The following is a 9,330-nucleotide window of genomic DNA, read 5'->3' as shown; positions in this document are numbered from 1 at the left end:
TTATTTTTCATAATCCAAAAATCAAAAAGAGTTTTACCTTTTGCACTCAATTTTATCAAAAAACAAAACATCAAACAGATTTTCCTTTTGTTTCTTTACTAAGCATTAACAATTCAAACTTTTAAAAAGATTTTTTTAATAGGAGCTTTTTATAAAAGAAAAATGCAAAAAGATGGTAGAAGTTTTGTACATTTCATATAATGAAAATACTAAAAAGATTTTTCTTTCATAGCTATTGGTGTCATTTTTCTGTGAAGTGTCCAATTGAAATCTCAAAAAGATTTTATTGACATTGTTCATTGTCTATCTTTGGTCGTATCTCTCAAAACAGGTGTAGTTTGTTATTTAATCCTTAACTATCCAATCTGGATGAATACAAACCCTGATTCTCCTCTCTCGGGAGTGAGACATGTCTGCAGCCTATTGTGGATTCGGGGATCTTATTTCAAAAAATCCAAAAATATTCATTAGAGTAGGTATCTCATATACATCTTTAGAAGGAAACTAAAAAAATATTTTCTTTTAATAGGTCCAGTTTCATTTTCGTATGAAATTCAAAATCTAAAACCCAAAAATATTTTCTTTGGTAATCATAGGTTTCATTTCGTATAGAAATTTGAAAAATTCAAAAAGATTATCTTCACTCTTCATTTAGAGTAGGTGACATATACATCTTTAACAGAAAACTACAATTTTTTTTTGTAATAGCTTCAAGTTTCATTTTTGTATGAAATTAAAAATCGAAAACCCAAAAAGATTTTCTTTGGTAATCATAGATTTCATTTTGTATAGGGATGTTAAAGCTGAAAAATTCAAAAAGATTTTTTTCAATTCTTTTGACAAATTGTTATTTTCTTTTATTCTTAAAAATTTTGAGAAATAGAAAAAGAAAGAGAGTTTTATTGGCCCTTTTGTAGCCAAACTTCATGAACTATGCACACCTGATTCTCCTCTCCCAGGAGTGAGATACATAGGCACCCTTTTCGGGTTTGGTAATCTTTTCCAAAGAAAAGGAAAAAGAAAAAGGTTTTGATAAAGTATTGAACTCTAACACATTTGTTATCTCTTGTTTAGTTAGTTTAAGGTGGTTGTATTGTGGCATTGTGACATTGTAGCTGGTTCTCCACATCACACCAAATCTAAGAAAGGTTGAGCTATGTCCAACAAGGATATAGAGAGTGACCTCATGGATCAAACAAAGAGTTAGAAAATAAGAGTTTAAAGGAAGAGAATTTGAGACTAAGACAACAAATGATGAAAATATATCGAGCTTGGGCCAGTGGGTTGCCTCCCCCCTTCATTTCCTGCTATTAATCCTACAAATACCTCGAGTTTTCCACCAAAATCGCAAAGTTAGTTTCCTACTATTGTTGATGAACTGCAACATAACTCAGAATTCATTCCAAGCCAAAAGTATTCCAATACTTCCTCCACTCTTTCTTTAGCTCCTCAGTATAAGCCTACCACATTCATAGCACCATATACCATCTATGATTTTGTGCTCAATCCTCTACTGAGACATCTACATTGGCTAGCCGCCCAACTATTGTGCCTCCCCATACTGCTAGTGGACTCATGCTCAATACTCTTGGTGATAATTTTTATACTCCTAGCCGACTTTTAAGTTAACTGGACCACCAAAATTTCTTAACAAGAAGCCTAGTGTGTCATAAGAGCTAGAGAAAATGAAAAGTGCAGAAAATTCTACGAAAAGTTCCCTAGGACTTGTGGGTAAAAAAGATGTTACATACAAAGACTAGGGTATGTCTTCAAGTGTTAACCTTCCCCCAATCCTTGAAATGCCAAATTTTGAGAAATATGATGGGCACGGTGACCCAATGGCGCATTTGAGGTGTTATTGCAACCAACAAGGGATGCCGGAAAGAAGAAAGAATTACTCATGGATTATTATGGTGAGAGTCTTTCAGGTCTAGCTTTAGAATGGTTTGTTGACCAAGACATCGACAAGTGGAGTAGTTGGGATGACCTAGCTAATAAATTTGTGTAATAATTCCAATACAATGTGGAGTTGATTCCTAATGAAAAATCCCTGACAAATATGAAGAAAAAGAGTAGTAAAAGTTTCAGAGAGTATGCGATTAGATGACGTGAACAATCCGCTTGGGTGAAACCACCAATGAAAGAAAGTAAGATAGTGGAAGTGTTTATTCAAGCGTAGGACGAAACATATTATCAACATTTATTACCTGTACTAGGCAAGCCATTTATTGAGGTCCTCAAAATGGGGGAGATGATAGATGATGGAATTAAGACCGATCATATTATGAGTTTTGCAATATTAAAAGCAACTACTCAAGCAATTCAAAGGGGTTCAAGAAAATGTTGGGGGAAGAAGAACGAGGAAGATGGATCTGCTATTTAGGTTGGAAAATGGGCATGGCTAAGAAGACCACGTCATCGCTACCTTCAGGCTCAAACCCAAATTCATGCCTAAGCTCCATATAATCACTCCCAAAATCCATTATACTCCATTCCCCCACCTCCATATCCAGTGTATAACACAAAACCATATGTTTAACCCTCATCTTACCCATAATGGCATACACCAACTCCTCAGAGTCACCCTCTAACTCCACAAACATACCAAAGCCCTTCTAGGCTCAATTTCAATCCAAGACACACAATAAAATAAGGCGAAAGTTGAGGGATAGCTTCACACCAATTGGAGAGTCATATGCCATTTTATTTCATAGATTGGTACAATGAGGCATGATCACTCCCCTCCTTAGGTATACTCCTGACCCATATTTAAGAAGTTTTGAGCCTTAGTTTTATTTTCTTTGTTTATACAAACATTATGTCATCCTTTGTTTATCCCATTTGAGCCTTAGTTTTATTTTCCTTCATACCCCTCTTTTAGAATCATGATAGAGTCATCAAAGCTTAAAAGAAAAGTGTCGAGCAAAATAATAAAGTCAGAAAAGTTTCAAAAAAGAGGAGAGAAAAAATATGTCCAAAAATAAAAAAAAGAGAAGAATGTCAAGAAAAATAGAGTCGGAAAAAATTCCAAAGAGAAAAGAGTCAATACAAGAAAAAAAGGAGAAAAAAAGCCAGAATCAAGAAAAAGAACAAGCTGTCGGAACTATGTGTGACCTCATTCTCCTCTCTCAGGGGTGAGATACGTAGGTTGCCCTACTTTGTGCTCAATCCAATCAAATAAATAATTATAAATTACCCAGTCAAACGAAACTGGGGAATAGGTTAATATCCCTTATTTGAGTCAATTTCAAAAGTTGTAATTCCCGCCCCACTTCAAGTGTCGTTTGGGCCTCATATCATCCTTTCTTTCTAACATTATCCAAAATCCAAGTTATAACCAAAGAAAGACCTTCAGATCAATCTTTGAAAATGTTAAGGCTAAGCATGCAATGGATATGATCCCAAATTTTGGGTACTACTTGCCTTCCTTAGTATGAGGAATCAGGAGAGATAAAAATGAGAGAGTCTTATCAATGAAAAACCTTTTGGGCAACGTAAGACGATGGCAAGTTGAGAGAAATAAAATGAGAGAGCCTTATTGGTGAAAACCCTCACAGGCACTATAAGATGTTGGTGAGCTTAGAGAAATTAAAATGATACAGTCTTATTAGTTAAAACCCTCATGAATACCATAAGAAAATGGTGAGCTTAGAGAAAAAAATGAGAGAGGCTTGTTGGCAAAAACCCTTCAATGTGCCACTAGCTGAACGACATCTCTGAATGTAATTGGCCCAAGAAAGTAACTCAGTTTCAGGGCCATTAACTCACGAACAATTGGTAGAAATTTTGGATGAAAAAATCAGGCAGCTTAATCCAAAATACATGTCATAATTATTAGAGTTGACTATTATTTTCAAATAAGTTTTATTTTCTCTTTTACAAATGGGGACATTCATTTTCTTCTCCTTATTTTATTTTATTTTCTTGAGTCGGTTATCCAAATAAAAATTTATTGTCATTTTTCTCCTGTCTTTGAGTCAAGTCTATGTTAAAATAAGTGAGAAAGGATTTCAAAACTAGCTATCATCTTTTTCAATTGCACAAAGCAACACAAAAAGTCAGCATATGAAAGAGCCATAATTTTGATCCGAATAAGGCATGCAGAAAGTTTTGTCAATGGATAAGCCTTGGAACTCATGGAAATACCAAGGTTCAAAGAGTTTATTTGAGGAGCATGACAAAGTAGAGATATTATATTTTTTTTCAGTGTCACTCTTAATAATCTGAGTTTAGTCAATGATACAACAAGTCAATGACATATGTTAATTGTTGGCAACGAGGTTAAATATGACGGGGAAAAGAGCGATTTCCGTGAAAGCTAAAGCCACAAACCAGCCACCATGTTTTTAAGCTCACAAGTTTTCTTTGTATGAAACATGAACACATGTTATCTTCAAATCGAGGATTTCAAAGCCAAAACATTAAAGGCTGTAATATTCTCTCTTCTACAAATTTAAGAGGCAATGTTGCTGCATAGGTTTGGTAATCAAAATCATGGTAAAACTCATAATCGAATATATCTAGAAGACGAACTTACTTATTTGGGTAATTCAAGCAGCATTTGAAAGGAGACACACTTCCTTGTTTGGTTAATTCAAGCAATATTTGTAAGGAGACGCACTTCCTTGTTTGGGCAATTCAAGTGACATTTATGAGAAGACAGACTTCCTTGTTTAGGAAATTCAAACGACATTTGGGAGGAGACATACTTCCTTGTTTGGGCAATTCAAGTGACATTTATGAGGAGATGCACTTCCTTGTTTGGGTAATTCAAGAGACATTTTATTTGTGAGGAGATGCACTTCCTTGTTTGAGTAATTCAAGCGACATTTGTGAGAAGATGCACTTTCTTGTTTGGGTAATCAAGCGATATTTGTGAGGAGATGCACTTCCTTGTTTAGGAAATTCAAATGACATTTGTGAGGAGACACACTTTCTTGTTTAAGCAATTCTAGTGACATTTATGAGGAGACGCACTTCCTTGTTTGGGCAATTCAAGTGGTATTTCTGAGGAGACGCACTTCCTTGTTTGGGTAATTCAAGCGGTTATAAGGAGACACACTTCCTTGTCTCACTAATTCAAGCAGCATTTGTAAGGAGACGTACTTCTATGTTTGGGTATTTCAAGCTGCATTTGTAAGGAGACACACTTTCTTATTTGGGTAATTCAAGCAGCATTGGTAAGGAGATTCACTTCCTTATTTTGGTAATTCAAGCGGCATTGGTAAGGAGACGTACTACCTTGATTGGGTAATTCGAATTATACTTATTAGGCGATGCACTTCCTAACTTAAGTCTTGATTCCTAGAATATGTACATCCTGGTTGAGTCTATCTCCTAGATTCCTAGAAGATGTACTTCGTGGTCGAGTCAGTCCTCTTGATTCCTAGAAGATGTACTTCGTCGTCGAGTCAGTCCTCTTGATTCCTAGAAGATATACTTCCTAGTTGAGTCAGTCCCTTTGATTCCTAGAAGATGTACTTCCTAGTCGAGTCATTCCCCTTGATTCTTAGAAGATGTACTTCCTGGTCTAGTCATTCCCCTTGATTCTTAGAAAATGTACTTCCTGGTCGAGTCATCCCTCTTGATTCCTATAAGATATACTTCCTAGTCGAGTCAGTCCCTTTGATTCCTAGAAGATGTACTTCCTAGTCTAGTCAGTTCTCGTGATTCCTAGAAGATATACTTCCTAGTCAAGTCATTCTCTTTGATTCCTAGAAGATGTACTTCCTGGTTGAGTCATTCCCCTTGATTCCTAGAAGATGTACTTCCCGGTCGAGTCATCCCTCTTGATTTCTAGAAGATGTACTTCCTGGTTGAGTCAGTCCCCTTGATTCCTAGAAGATGTACTTCCTAGTCCAATCATAACACTTAACACTTAGGAGACGCACTTCCTTGTCAATTTTCATTTGTCAGGTGGCACACGTCCTAATTTGAACCTTTAGCTCTAGAAGACGCACTTTCTAGTCAGAATTCCTCACTTTAATTCTTAGGAGACGCACTTCCTAATCTTGGTCATTTAATTTTACTCTCAAGAGATGCATTTCTTGGTCAGAGTATTCATTCATCATGGCAACATACAAGTAATTATGATTGGATTTGACCTTCACAAAAGTTCTCTAATGATAAACTGGGCAACAAATCTAATTCCTGTTGTATGGAATTTTAATTTTCTGGCAAATGGAATCTCTCTTTATAATAATCTTTGTTTGGAATAATTTTCTTTCTAGTTTTGATGTGATTTCAGGATCCCGCCTGAAGAACAGAACGAATAAATGAAAAGTCAAGCCACAAGGTGAAGAATTGAAAAGTCACGCAACAAGGTGAAGAAGTTGAAAGTTGATAGATTGAAAAATAGCAAGTCAGGAACCCGCTTGGATAATAGGGTGAGGCAATTGAAAGACAACTAACAAGAAGAAGAAATTGATACTCAGGAGTCTGCCTGAAAAACAGGGTGATAAAATTGCAAGTTAGGATTCCTCCTGAAGAATAGGGTGATGAAATTCAAGTCAAGATTCCAAAAGAAGTTGCATACATAGTATTTTTGTAATTTCATTTATGTTTTAACCTATAATTTTCATTTTTAATGTAATGACAAAGCCGTGGACCGGAACCTCGACAAGACCTCACTCGACTCTCCAACTCGATTGTCATTCTTCCTTCTATTTCTTTCCTTAAATAATGGTCGGTTCAAAATTTGATCTCGTTGTCTACTTTTTATTTTCTAAAAACACTTTGTGTTTACACCCAAAAAGGGGCAAGATGTATACAACTAATTCTGTCCCTCCCAAAAACCCAATTCATCCAGTTTTACCTCACTTTATCATATACCCTCACCTATGAAATTATACCCTACAAAAATACAAAAATAACAAAATTTCAATAAATCATTAACAAATTAAATCCCTAATATTCTCTTATCCTAACAAACTTTATCTCAACTAACTCACACCCCTCACCCCTTACCCCATCCCTACCCACGTGACCCTCTCTACCTATTTCTTTTTTTACATGTTTTATTATGGCCATTTTCCAAATACTAAAAGAGGGATCCATAAATAGAATAGAGAATCATGGGGATTTTCACACATACACACTAATTTACACAAATTTCCATATATACATAACAGAAACAATACACACAATTTCTACCCAGAGACTCGTAATTTTTCCACTCATATACATAATAACACTGATTCACGCAGACTGACGGGAAAATCGATTCACAATTAACACACAGTACAACTCCATTTTAAATACCCACAACACACCAGGATACATAAATACTACCGAAAAAATGCATATCCCATCGGAAACGATACAGACCACTACACAGTAGAGAGATTGGGGGAGATATTGAGAGCAAACATAGAGAGAAATAGAGGAAGTTTGAGAAATATCAAAGAGAGAGAGAGATTTGAGATTGAGAGTAAAGAAAATAGGGCTCCGGCGAGTTTTCTCGCCGAAAATCACTTGAGAATAGTCCCCTAGGTATTGCTATCACTATTATAGTGGATTTGTGATCGGAAAACACCACCAGCTCCATTTCTGACCCATGCGCCATCAATTTCCATTTTCGATCAAATTAGTTGGAGTCTCTCACCGGGATGGAATTAGTGATCCAATCATCCTACAAATGATTTCACTCTATTTTTTGGTGAAATCCACCAGAAATGGACTGAGGCAGACCAGTTTTGTACAACTTTGGATATGGTTTATCTCATTTTCTTCGCGATTTGTGATTCTGAGTCGGTGGGTTGCAATTGAGACTTAAATTGAAGTTTTCTAACTGGTTTTAAATTTGTTTGAAGTTGAATTCAGTACCGCGTTAGATTTCGTTTCATGTCGAGGTTCGATTGATGTTTTTGGATGTAGTCTCGACTTTTGGTTACATAATTTGGCATAATAAAAGCTTCAATTGAGGTTCGATTCTACTACTTTCATCTTTTTATTTCTTTGTTTATTATATTTGGTGTGTTGGATTGAATAGTGTGTTGTTTGATCCTTGTTGGTGATGAATGCATGTTTGTTTTGATTCGTGGTTGGTTTCTTTGATTACGGTTTGTATGGTGAAATGGTATCTCGTTCGAGAATTAAAATTGGTTATTTGGGGCAAGGATTAAAAATGGATAAAAATGCACGTGATTAGTTTGTATTGATTAATCGATGTTTGTTTGATGCAAAATAGGTGTCGAATTTGCTAAATTTGATAGTATCATGTTTTTGATCGAATCTAGTAGGCAAATGTTAAGTTGGGTAGGCAAAATGTAGTAATGGTGTTTTGTTGAATGTTTGAATGTGTGTGTGAAATGTTCTTTCTAATTTATCGCACGAGACTTAAAATTATATTCATTTGCAGGTGAGTGCCCCGAGGTTTTATGTACTTATTCACCGGGGAATGCCCCGAAGTATCATGTACGCTAAGGAAGCACGTGATTATGGCCCGAGGCATCGGTTAAAGCATTGGAACGTAGTTTAGGACTTGTGTAGGTTTACTTTTCAGTACTTTTTTTTCCTTCGATTTGTAATTATTAGACTGGACATTATATTTTTGGTTTTGTTTTGTTTTTGTTGGTTTGATCAATTATTTTGTGTTTTTGTGGTTTATAAGTTCATTATTACAAATTAGCCGATATGCTCCACCGAGCGACTGTGGTCGAACCACGGGATCATGGGGTACCTAACTGCTTTCCCTCGGTCAGTAAAATTCCTTAATCGGAATGTGTGTTCGCAAACTAGTTTTAAAGAGTAAAAATCGTTTTGAAATAGGATTTCCAACGGTGACTTGGCACACCCAATTTATGCCAAGTGGCGACTCTGAGTTTTGAATATAAAAGGTCCTTTTCGAAACAAATCTTCATTTCGTTACTTAATAATAAAAACCTTTTCAAACTTTAAAATCTAAATCTTTTGGTAAAAAAAGTGGTGTGACAGAATCTATTTTCAAGTTCGACCCAAAGGAAAGCAAATATCTTATCACTTGAGAAAGCGTTGAATACTTAAGTCAATAATCAAGAGAAGCTACATAGATCGGACTTTTGCAATTTCATTTATCTTCTTAACTTTTAGTTTTCATTTTTGATGTAATGACAGAGCTGTGGAGCAGAACCTCGATAGAACCTCAATCAACACTCCGACTCGGTATAGTCCCTCTCTTTTCAACCCTTTGAACTACATGTGATCTGATTTTTTATAACTTGGGAGAGATAGGATGTCCAAAGTCAAGACTCCATTGCCCTTTTTCTTCCTTTTGAATAATGGTCAGTTCAATTTTTATCTCGTTGTCTACTTATTTATATGAAAATACTTTGTGTTTATAGTCAAATAGGG

The sequence above is a fragment of the Capsicum annuum genome, chromosome 1 (genome assembly GCF_002878395.1).
Source record: "Capsicum annuum cultivar UCD-10X-F1 chromosome 1, UCD10Xv1.1, whole genome shotgun sequence".
Lineage (NCBI taxonomy): Eukaryota > Viridiplantae > Streptophyta > Magnoliopsida > Solanales > Solanaceae > Capsicum > Capsicum annuum.
This window is presented reverse-complemented; position numbering follows the sequence as displayed.